Source organism: Callithrix jacchus, chromosome X, assembly GCF_049354715.1.
Source record: "Callithrix jacchus isolate 240 chromosome X, calJac240_pri, whole genome shotgun sequence".
Classification (NCBI taxonomy): domain Eukaryota; kingdom Metazoa; phylum Chordata; class Mammalia; order Primates; family Cebidae; genus Callithrix; species Callithrix jacchus.
In genome coordinates this window covers 32,266,136-32,278,649 of record NC_133524.1, presented here as the reverse complement: position 1 = coordinate 32,278,649, position 12,514 = coordinate 32,266,136, and the positions used below count along the sequence as shown (strand labels likewise).

The following is a 12,514-nucleotide window of genomic DNA, read 5'->3' as shown; positions in this document are numbered from 1 at the left end:
GTGACTGACTATGTCACTTCCTTCAATTCTTGTTCAAATCTCAAGTTTAAAAAAAAAAAGCCTTCTTAAAATTTGACCACACTAATTAGACAGTAACCTGCCCCATTCTCTTCCCAGCCATCTCAATCCATTTCCCCCTTACCTTTTCATGGTAGCTCTTCCAGGAAAGCACTCCCCTCCTCCATGTGAATCATGTCTCCAGGTAATTGTTCCTTGTGTAGAGGAACACACCGAATCTGGGCTGTTCCTGTATAACAAATTGAAGGAGGTAGAATGGATTCTGCAAGAACTTCAAGATAAGAAGGAGTCTTGCAGTTTCTGTTTTGGTCTTGTGGAATGCTCACTCTAGAGAAAGTGATCTGCCCTGTACTGAGTCCTAAGGCCACTGTGCTATCTACAGAAGCTACAAATCTAAGCTCTAAGCTACCCACATGGAGAAGCTGCATGGAAAGACAAATACATGGCTAGCCCCACGCTGTTGGCCAAAGATCCACAGCAATCCCAAGTGAGAAGCCAGATATGTGAGTGGAAAAAAACTGTCTGGTAGAGCCATTCCAATGGAGCCTTCAGATCACTCCAGCTTCAGCTACCACCTGACTGTAAGCACATGAAAGAACCCAAGCAGGAAATACCCAGCTGAGCACAGTCAACTCACAGAACCATGAGCAATAGTGATAAATTTTTATTTTTAGCCAGTAAGTTCTAGGGTGATATATAGCAAAAGGAACATCTGTCCTGTTTTTCCTATTTTTCCCTCCCATACGCTCACTCAGCAGAAGCAACGTGTTTAATATACTTTTTTCAATTTTCTTTCACTATGAGAAAGTGAGTTCCATGAGACCAGGAATATTGTCTCTTTTGTTTACTAACGTATCCAAATTACCTAACAACAGAGCTTAGCTCGGTAAATATTTGTTGAATGAATGAGTGAATAGATCAGAACTTCAGTAGCCATGTTGTATGTGGACCCTTCACCTAAGAATGGCAGAGTGGAAGGATGGGAGGAACCTGTAATAATATCATTATGCTTCTGGATTACCCAGTCCTGGAGCAGCCTTGCCTCTGCACTCCTTGACTAGTCAAAACATTTAATGTTGGGTTTTTGTGTTTTTCCATTTGCATCCCTATAAAAGAATACCTGAGGCTGGTAATTTATAAGGAAAAGAGGTTTAATAGGCTGGTGGTTCTGCAGGTTGTACAGGAAGCATGGTGCCAGCCTCTGCTTCTGATGAGGGCCTCGGGAAGCTTACGATCATGGCGGAAGGTGAAAGGGGAACCAGCGTGTCACATGGTGAGAGATGGAGCGAGCGGGTGGGAGACACCACACTCTTTTATAAACAGTCAGATCCTACGTGAACTCTGAGTGAGAACTCACTTATTACTACAAGAATGGCACCAAGCCATTCATGAGGGATCCACTACCATGATTCAGTCTCCTCCCTCCAGGCCCCACCTCCAACACTGGGGATTACATTTCAACATGAGATTTGAAAGGAACAAACATCCAAACCATATCAATTTTCTACAACCTGCAGCAGAAAGCATCTCATCTGGCACATGGTCTTTGAAGGAATTCTGATTTAGATGCATGGGACTCAGATATGACTGAACCAAAAGAGAAATCTAAGTAGCAGACACCACAGGATTCTCAAAAGCACTCTCTTGTTGACTGAGGCTTTTCTACTGAGCAAAGCATCTGGTTTATAATATATTTTTTCCTTACACCGTCTCCTAAGAGACCTCCTTAGTGTTCCTGCAATAGATATCTGGAGAGCCACCTAATCTCTTAGCAATGACTAAATGTGTAACCTCAGAAATGGTTACACCTTGAGCTTTCTCTCAGTCTAGATCAGATACATTGCCCATCCCACCAATTTGCCACATTTATCTAAATTTCTATCTTAAGCTGGAACCTCTACCACTCAAGCTAGGACACCGCTCACCACCACCGCACAGCAAAAACTGAGCATTTTTCATTAGCCTCCTACTTGCAATTGAGGGCATAAACCTGCAAAACAAGTAATCTAATTAAGGCACTATTTGGTTAATGCTTTTTTCTCAGAAATCACTTTTGCATGAAATTCAGTTCAGTATTTTATCAGTGACTGCATTAGTCTCGAGAAGAACAAAGATGTATATGACAAAGGCTCCCTTCAAAGATGATTAATACGTGCACTATGTACAGTATTACAAGGGCTCCACTAGAGATTTGAGCCCCCCAATGTGCAGAAGAGTTAGCAATAAATTTTGCACAAAGGATGACATTTGAGCTTGGACTTGAGCAATGAGTAGGGTTCCAAGAGGTTAAAAAAAAAAATGGGATGGCTTTCTAGGAAGGAGAAACAGCACAAACAAAGGCCTAAAGGTCTGGGAAGATCTGATATGCATCCTGAGGTAGTTATAAGTCTGGAATGACTGAGGTATGGGGTATATAATGGGGAAGGCAGCAGAGGTGAAATAAGTAATATCTAAGCAAATGAAATACATGTAATTAGGGGACATGCAATATAATTAAATTCTTTACCTTAATTCTTCTTTTGACTCTTTACATTTGTCAGTCATAAGGAAACAATTTCACTAAGATTGTTTTTACCTTTTTACCTTAGTTGGCCAAGTAAACAAGAGACAGAAAGTTTTTAATGTAAAATGTTCATTCAACCTGAAAGAACATTGATGATTCCAGACCATTTAAAGTTAAATATTTTAGAGTTTTCAATTATTTCTATTTGGATGAGTAGAACCTTGTTTCAGACGTCAGGAATATATGTTTAGTTTCTAACAGCCTAATTGTTCCTGCTTTCATGCCTGCTTCATGGGTATCAGCAGGTTCAAGGTCAGCAGGTAGGAATCTGGCCCCTAAGAATGCAGCCCAACAGTTAAGGAATGCATGATTACCTCTGTAATTACTTGAGAGGGGCTCTGAAATCCTGGCAGGGTTGATGAGGCCACCAGATAACACTGATCAAGAATGTACACGAGGTTAGGAATTCAGACTGTAGCTGAAGTGGAGAGTTAGGGTAAACAGATTCTGAGTGTAAAAGATCAAGAATTCAAACAGACAGTTAAGAAACCAACATCTTAGAAATGTAAACCTCACTTTAAGTCAAAGGCTCTCCAAACTAAGACTTCATAATATATTTACCAAGTCAAGAGTTAGTATCTACTCACCTGAGTGGTCCTGGACCTGCAGCCAGTAACAGGAGATTGCAGATGGAATGTGGGTTAGAATGTTTTCAGGGGCCAGTAACAGAACACCTGACATTAAAGTTCTTAAATTTGTCTTTCCCAAGGTTTTCTGGTCATATGAATCACCAGGTGTAATGTAATCACACTTGATTAAATTATTAATTCACAAGCCCCTTCACTGGAGAGTCTGATTTAGTAGATGTGGGAATATATCTTTTAACACGAACTGCAGTGGAATCAGGCAAGAAGTGAAAACGCTATCGTAAATAATAGATACATTAGAAGTAATAGAGACATCTGATAATTGAGCACAGTTCCCAAGCTTTAGTATGCACCAGAACCCCCCGGGGGCTTTTCAACTACAGGCTGGCAGGCTGCACCCAGAGTTTCTGACACAGTAGGTCCAGTGTGGAGTCTGAGAGTCTGCATTTCTAGTCAGTTGCCAATATATGCTAATACTACTGTGGTCAAGAACTGCACTTTGAGAACCACTAATCTAAAATAAACTGAAGTACAAAGGCCATCAGAACTACAGCTCGTTAATTCAACAGATTAGCTATATCAAGACTTGAGGCCAGCTCCTCTGAGATTCTCTTGTCTTCTTCCTCATGGTGCCAAGATGGCTTCCCACCACGCCAAGCAACATAGCCTCAGACAACAATAACCAAGACAAGAAGGAAGGGAATAAGGTACAAGGATAACTGCAGTGTGTGTGTGTGTGTGTGTGTGTGTGTGTGTGTGCGCGCGCGCGCGCACTCATGCCTGTGTATCTGTGTTTAGAAAAGAAAACACTTCCCAGAAGCTCCCCAAAAAATTTCCTCTTATGTGTCAGGTAGAACTTGATCCCACTGAACCTCTTTAAGTCAATCACTGGCTATGAGAAACAAGCTTACTGTGATTGGCTTAGACCAGATTTTAATTCTTTCCTCAGAGCTGGGTCCTTTGATGCCCAATGTCTGAATGTAATTGAGCTTCTTTACCAAGGAATAAGAAGTAAATAGCTGTCAGGTAGGCATATAGCTGGGTATGTCCACAAAAGGGTTCTGAAACAAGTATGATTATAGTTAGGTTCAGAGTTGAAAATATGAACACAAATGCTAGGAAATAATGTGTGGTATTGGCTTTGTTATCACCATTTGCAGCAGAATAACAGTTTCATGAAGAATTTGGTGCAGCCGTTGGAGAAAAAGTGCCTTTTCAAAGCTCACAGTATACATGTAGTCATCTTGCTTTTATTATACCTTTATATGGAATTGCAAGCTGTCCCTTCAGGTAATGAAGTTTAGACAAGTTGGAACCTGTATAACAGCAAATCAATACTGAAGTTATAGGCAAAGCCGGTACTTTTGCAGACTAACATATAGGAGAGAAAGACTTTGTGATCAAAATTCAACAAATTCCACATTTATAGGTATCCAACATAGAAAACTATATATAGTGGTGTGTCTTTTTATGTGTTTGCATTATTCTCCTTATTCATTCCTGAAAGTGTATTTTCTTTTAACAAACTCACAACTCAGCTGCACCCCATATACCCACAGTCAACACAGAGTGGAAAATTGAGTTGTTTATTTGAGCCTCAAGTCATCCAAATACTTCGATAAAGGTTGTAGTAAATTCAGACAACACTAATTCCCATATCCAGGGAGCCTAACTTGCTGCCCCTGAATTCAACAATAATGTCCTCAGTCTTCTGTACCCTTTTATAGTAGGAAGTAGTAACTAATGTGAGACTATCTCTCGTTTTATTTTCCTTTTCAGACTAGCTTTTGTTAAGGAAATTGCTAATTTTGAAAGAGAAGCTAAGCTAAGGTGACAAATATATATTCTGTTGGTCTATATCTAAAATTATATATTACTCCTTTTTTATGAGAACTTACAGTAGTTTGCACTTTACATAAAAAACTGATGTCTACCATCTTTGTGAGCACCATCCAGCCTAACAGTTGTTGTTTTGAATAATGCCACAAGCTTTTTCCAGAAACCAAAACCCTGATTTCCAAAGACTGTAGTCTATATAGCTGAGCCCCTCATTTCAGAATCATTAAACTATGGTTAGGACACAGCATCCATTCTCCACGCAAGCTTGTCCAAGCACAGTCTGTGCAAAGATCATGTAACTATTAAAAGCCAGAACCTTAATTTCCCTTCCCTGGGTCAAATGGGAATTGCACATGGGGCAAAATTGTGTGGATAAGCAAAAAATGGAAGTTTCCAAAGTGCAACAGCGTATTGATAATTTTAGTACATTTAAACATACAGTGAGTTTAATGATGGCATTTTCCTTATGGGCTTCCTTAGTTGTGAAGATTTTGTTTTTTCTTCTGGGTTGATTGCCAGGAAAATAGCAGAAAATGTTTTAGAGCCTCTGCCAGCAGAGGGTGCATTTACCATGTGTGCATAAGGTCTCTGGCACTGTGCCCTGGGGCTGTCTTCTCTATATGTTTCTAACAGTCCCACACAGCGGTGTGACTGTTTACAGATACTTTGCTGTCTTCTCTGATGGAAGCAGGGACTGGTTTGCCAGCAACTTTTGGTTGTTTTTGTTTTTTGAAGACCATGCAACTAACAGATGTTTGTTTTTGGCTCCATATCTACATTCTTTGAAAGCTGGAGAATCAAATTGCTGACATTCAGACAACACTAATTCCCATATCCAGGGAGCCTAATTTGCCGTCCCTGAGATCCTGATTCCTGGTGTTCACGGGTTTAAAAACCATTTCAGTGACACAGTATAAGAATGGGCTTGGGAGATGCAGTGCTGTCTCCACTAAAGATAATCACATTTTATAAACATCTGCGTCATTACTGGTATGATTCATCTCTAAGCTGTATACAGCTGTGTTTCCAGTTTCAATTAACAATCCCTTAATTGCATATCCATCTCATGTTACTAATTTAGTTAATTTATTCATAATTAAGAGTATTCTGTTTTCTACCAAGGTTTGTCGAGCTCAGAACATTATAAAGAAAAATATTTTAAGGCAGCATCTCTGAGGGATTTTGTTTCTTATAATCTCATCACAGTAAAATGTCATTCATGTGCCCAAAGGAAGATGAATTGCTAAGGGATTTTTTTCCAGTAAAATAAGAAGCTATGGGAAGCTGCAGTGTTGTTTTTAAACCAAGTTAAACGCGATGCACTTTGTTCTTTTCTTTCTCCTTCCCTGACATCTTCTCAAAAAAATTATCATTTGATTTGGATTATTGTTTAAGTATCACAGCAAATCCAGTCAGCAGTGCAGATAAAACTGTCATTACCCTGTCAGGTAATGGTGTCTCTTAACACCCAAGCTATAAAATCTGTACATTTTAGAGGACATTAAGATCAAGAATTTTAAAATTGCCTAAGTCTAAGCAAGTGGAATACAGTCTCGTGGAAAATGGAAGGCAGGTGAAAACATGATACCAGGTAGTTAATTCATCTTAGTTTGATCTTTTCTAGAAGAATACCTATATCCTTGCAGCACGAGTCTTGCCTGTGTTAATACATGTTTCTGTGTGTCATTAAAAGCAGCAATCACAAAAAATTAAAACTGTTTCTCACTTTGTTTCTTGTTCAGGATCTCCTACCTATAGCCTCGACCTATCTTTGAACTTAACAAAACAGTCTTATGACTGCCCAGTGGTTTGCAGATTTTGCACAATAGAAATAATAAGCCATCGGCCGGGCGCGGTAGCTCAAGCCTGTAATCCCAGCACTTTGGGAGGCCGAGGCAGGTGGATCACGAGGTCAAGAGATCGAGACCGTCCTGGTCAACATGGTGAAACCCTGTCTCTACTAAACATACAAAAAATTAGCTGGGCATGGTGGCATGTGCCTGTAATCCCAGCTACTCAGGAGGCTGAGGCAGGAGAATTGCCTGAACCCAGGAGGCAGAGGTTGCAGTGAGCCGAGATCACGGCACTGCACTCCAGCCTGGGTAACAAGAGCAAAACTTCGTCTCAAAAAAAAAAAAAGAAATAATAAGCCATCTTTTGCCCCACATGAATTCTACTAAAATCAAAAATCCATGGCATACTCTTCAAAGTAACTGGTAAAAGGAAAAGTGTGGTAGGATATGTATGCATATTATGCCCTTCCCTTTAATTCTGAGCTCTTCTATTTTCCTTACATTTGAATCTGTATCTTAGAAGGGCAAAACGTAAGAAGAAGTAGTAGTATTCTAAATTTCAGTGACTTTAAATTCATTTATTTTGCCATTTAACCATTGTTGATCAATGTTTACTCGAAATTTCAGTGTGGGAGATTTTAAACACTTCTAGAGTTCCGTGTTACCCCATTTCCACAATGTTTTTATTCCTCCATGTGTTGCTGCAGTTTAATATTTGTCTGTTTGCTTTAATATGTTAAACTTGAGTTAAACATTGCATAGGACGTTAAAACTATTAGCAGCTACATGTTTCCCAAGATTGATGAAAATTCAGGTAACACTCCAACCTGTTAAAGATACCTGCAATCTGGCCAGGTGTGGTGGCTCACACCTGTAATCCCAGCACTTTGGGAGGCCAAGGCAGGCAGATCACCTGAGGTCACGAGTTCGAGACCACCTTGGCCAACACGTTGAAACCCATCTCTATTAAATATACAACAAAAAAAAATTAGCTGGGCGTGGTGGCACATGCCTGTAGTCCCAGCTACTGGGGAGGCTGAGGTGGGAGAATTGTTTGAACCTGTTGCCTCAGAGACAGAGCAAGACTCCATCTCAAAAAGAAAAACAAATAATATATATACATATATATATATGTGTGTGTGTGTGTGTGTGTGTGTGTGTGTGTATGTGTGTGTGTATTTTTTTCTAGAAAAATACATGTATCCTCATATATAGAGAGAGTAAGGGGTTGAAACCAGAAAAGACTAGAAATTACCTAGGTCAAATCCTTTAATTTATAGATTAGGAAATAGATTCTGGTTGACTTAGCTGAGATGTTCTCATTTGTTAAAAGCAAGATCAGAAATCAGACTCAATTCAACACTCTTCACTACACCTTGTTTTTATCTTTGTGGAAAACAAAGATGTATCTTGTTCAAAATTTTATGCTGTTTATCTGAAAGCCCAAAATACCTGTCTACATCATATTTTCCATTTTGCAATAGTAACTCATTTTGGGAATTATTTTCTGATGAAATCTCTAGGTTTAGTTGTACTTGAATCTCTTTTTTTCTGTACACACTGAAATATGCAGGTCAGTCTATAATAATTGATAGAAGTGCGGATTTTAAAGGTAGAGATGATCATTGTTTCTATTTTATGATCCTTTAAGTTAATGAAATTCGCCCAGAAAAAATAAACAAATTTAAATAAAGTTCTCACATTTTACCAGAAATCGTAGACTAGAAACTAGTCTTATTTGCTTATTTTATTCCAAAGCTTATTTTGCCTCTATTATTTTGTGATTTTATTAAATATTTCTGTGTATTCCTCCAAAGGACCTCTTGGAAAAGAAAGTAAATATCACATCTGCAAAATGGCTGGGCATTTTTTCATTATCTCTGCAAGGGGAGGGAACGGGAAAGGCAACCTCAACTAGAAACTCAACTCTCTTGCTTTTTTACAATGAATGAAGTTTTTCTACTGAACCATTGGAATGGTAATTCTTGCTACCTACTCACCTATTTCACATTAACAGAGTTCCAGGATTCATGCTTTAATATTGCATGATGGTCCATGTTTTGAACATGAGGAATGGCAGGGGAGATAACACTTTGATTCCTTGGATTTCATGTGGCACTGGATGGGAGCAAGACACTGATTTCAAGTTGAGATAAAAATGAGGTCAGTCAATGCCTGCAGCCAGACAGGACTCTTGTTATAGCTAGGGAGTATGTCTCAGTTGGATATACACATCTGCTGGGCAAGGACACTGCCATAAATCCTTAATGGCAGCAGTTGTACGGCATAAGAGAGCTGTGTATCAGCAGCTCACAACTTGACTTTGTTACACGTTATGAACACATTCCTGTGGGCACTCATTCATAGAAGTGAGAAATGTGGACATCACTGTCCCAGGCCTTTGTTACCATATGGCCTGGGAATATCGTGCTTTGCTGAAACATGATCCTAGCTCTGTTTTTAATAAGAAGTTTGATCTGGAAGCAAAATAGCCTGTTTCATGCATGTCTTTCTCACTTCTTTAAAACTTACTTCCTATAAGGGTGATCAAAAAACACATGTCAGGTGAGAGTTTTGCTTTGTATTAACTTCCTATTTGTAGAGACAATGACATAAACCTTGCCTGGTAATCATTATTTGTCATTCAGCCAAGGGCGTTTACTCTCAAGAAAGAAGTAATGGACAAAACTGACTTGGATTCTGGTTCTAGATTTCCCATTAATTGACTCTGGACATATACATGCAATTTAATCCATCTTACTAAAAACATGACCAACTCACAGGATGTAACTTCTATTCTGTAGAAAGGGCTTTCCCTCAGTAGTTAATCAAGGGAATGTTCCAAATGCCTGTCCTTATTGAGCTTATTTTCCAAAATAAATAAATTATTTTCTACTTTTTTTTTTTGACAGAGCAAAGCAGCATAAACAAATTAAGCAGCAAAACAATAGTGTATGTTTACCCAACTTTCTAGAAAATACCCATTTTTCTTAAGCTTCTGTATTGTTTTGCCAACAAGTAGTCAAAAAGAAGATAAAACTGGGTTAAGTTGGTAATGACACAATAAATAAATGAGACGAAAAAAAAGAGTCAATAAATATGAGTGGATGCCAACAAGAAACATGTTCGAGCCCTGACAAAATAAGAAAAGGCAGAAGTATTAATAATATGTTCTGCTCTCACATCACAACCTGCCCCCCAGATATATCCTATCTGTCCTGGCACCACATTGATGCTGTTGTTTTGTAAGCTATGCCAATGAATATGTTGGATGACCTACTTCAGCGCTACCTTGAGATTTCCACATAAGAAAAGGACCCAGGGATATCCTTGCTGAGGGCTTTATCCATTAGGTCATAAGTACTGATTAAGCCGCTCTTATGTACAAAATATTATTGCTTCAGATCAGTTTTTCCTATACTGCTGTCCTACAAGAGGGGAGGAATGTCCCTGCCCTCGTAAAGCCCTAGAAAACAGATCTGGAGATGGGTTCAACATCTTTATTATGTAATTATTTCATCCCAGTTGTAATGAGTATTTAGAAAGAAAAAAAACCAGAGTGCTAGGAGAGAATATGACAAAGAGACTTGACCTGGTTTAGTAGATCGGGAAAGTTTCCTGGGGAAGTGGTATTTTAGACAAACACATATACATACACCGGTGAATGAAAATGTGTGCAGAATGTATTGTAAGTAACTATGACAAAAGCATTTCTTACTATAGGTCATGGTCAAAGTTTGAAAACTATTGTTCTAACTAGTATTATCATTTCAAGGATAATAGGGGTCATGTGACCTGTTTAGCGCATGCCTGCCTTAGTGTCTAGTAGGCCAAGTAATGTATCTAACACCTGTAATCCCAGCACTTTGGGAAGCCAAGGCAGGCAAATGACTTCAGGCCAGGAGTTTGAGACCAACCTGGCCACCATGGTGAAATCCCATCTCTACTAAAAATACAAAAATTAGCTGGGTGTGGTGGTGGTACCTGTAGTCCCAGCTACTGGGGAGGCTGAGGCAGGAGAATTTCTTGAACCAAGGAGGCAGAGATTGCCGTGAGCTGAGATCATGCCACTGTACTCTGGCCTGGGCCACAGAGTGAAACTCTGTCTCAAAAAAAAAAAAAATGCCAAGCAACTACCTGATAACACTGACCACCTTGGTTATCACTGAAGGCAGAAGGCCTTGCATTCATTGGAGGAGAATTAATAGTCTAAAACATTTGCGTGAAAATGTGCACAGAGCCCTCACCTGATAGTCAAAGCATGTTCCAACACTTCCCTTTGGATAAAACAAGGGTTACATCTCAGTGGAATCACTTGTGGATCAAGTTCTCAGGCTTCTGTAAAAAAAGAGGAGAGGGACAGCAAGAAATGGAAATCACATATAAGTGTGAGAATCTGTACTTTCCTAACCTATAAAACATTGAATGTAGTTTTTGCTATTGGTGCACATGGAGTCATGTGGCCTTGGAGCAGTTATGTACCTTTTCTGGTGATAGAGGAGAAGGCAAAGAAATTGGTGATTCAACTCTTTCATTGTGATTCCCCTAGTATATTACACTTACATCTAACTGCCCCATGTTGTATTGCCTTACTGCTATGGCTTGAATATTTGGGTCTCCCCAAAATTCATATGCTGAAACCTAATTCCACATGTGATGGTATTAGGAGGTAGGCCCCTTGAGAGGTGATTAGATCATGAGGGCAGAGCCCACATGAATGGGATTAGAACTCTTTTAAAAGAGACCCAGAGAGCTGCTTTGGCCTTTCTGCCATGTGAGAATATAACAAGAAGGTGCAATCTATGAACAAGAAAGCAAGCCCTCACCAAACACTGAATCTGCCAGCACCTTGGTCACAGACTTCGAAGCCTTCAGAACTGTGAGAAAAAAAACTTTGGTTGCCGGTAAGCCACCCAGTTTATGATTTTTGTTATAGCATTCCAAATGGACTAAAACATTCATTATATAGAAAATCTACTCCATTTAGAAGCCAGTATTCTTTTTTAAAAAATGTTCTAGAGATCTCTGCAGAAACATAAGAAGTGATCGTAGGGCCTGGCGCAGTGGCTTACGCCTGTAATCCCAGCACTTTGGGAGGCCAAGGTGGGTGGATCATCTGAGGTCAGGAGTTCGAGACCAACCAGGCCAACATGATGAAACCCCGTCTTTACTAAAAATACAAAAACTTAGCTGGGCATGGTGGTGGATGCCTATAATTGCAGCTAGTTGGGAGGGTGAGGCAGGAGAATCACTTGAACCCAGGAGGCAGAGGTTACTGTGACCTGAGATCAAACCATTGCACTCTAGCCTGGGAAACAAGAGTGAAACTCCATCTAAAAACAAAGTGGTAAGGTATTTGCTACATATATTAGTTATAAGTGGTTGTATTGCAGTACTATCAGGAGCTATGCCAAATATTCTTTACGTATTTCTGAAGCTACAGAAAACATCCTTCCCCTGCGGTCATTAGTACTTTTGCATTCAAATTTCAAATGAATCAGGATTTTAGAAATTATAGGCTCGGTGATTTCTCAGGCATTAACTCCAGAAAGCAGCTTTATACCGATCACCTACATTTACCCAGCACTTAGCCCATTAATTTCTAATGTTGCTAGGAACAAATGAACATTCCTGGAACACAAGCTAAATGAAAGAGCCCCGAAGAACACGGCATTTCCTGGCTCTTCATATTGACAAATTTAAAAGCCTGTGCT

The 12,514-nt window shown here is 39.5% G+C and overlaps 1 protein-coding gene and 1 long non-coding RNA gene across 22 annotated transcripts in view; one reads left to right on the top strand and one right to left on the bottom strand.

The window, feature by feature from the left end:
- DMD (dystrophin) overlaps nucleotides 1–12,514 on the top strand; it is a 2,312,475-nt gene that overhangs the window by 1,991,041 nt on the left and 308,920 nt on the right. The window lies entirely within an intron of this gene.
- LOC144581011 (uncharacterized) overlaps nucleotides 143–12,514 on the bottom strand; it is a 60,878-nt gene continuing 48,506 nt past the window's right edge. The window contains exons 2-3 of the long non-coding RNA XR_013531495.1: nucleotides 11,048–11,138; nucleotides 143–247 (exon numbers count right to left, since the gene is read on the bottom strand). This is a non-coding gene — a long non-coding RNA (uncharacterized LOC144581011). The remainder of the gene's footprint in view (nucleotides 248–11,047; nucleotides 11,139–12,514) is intronic.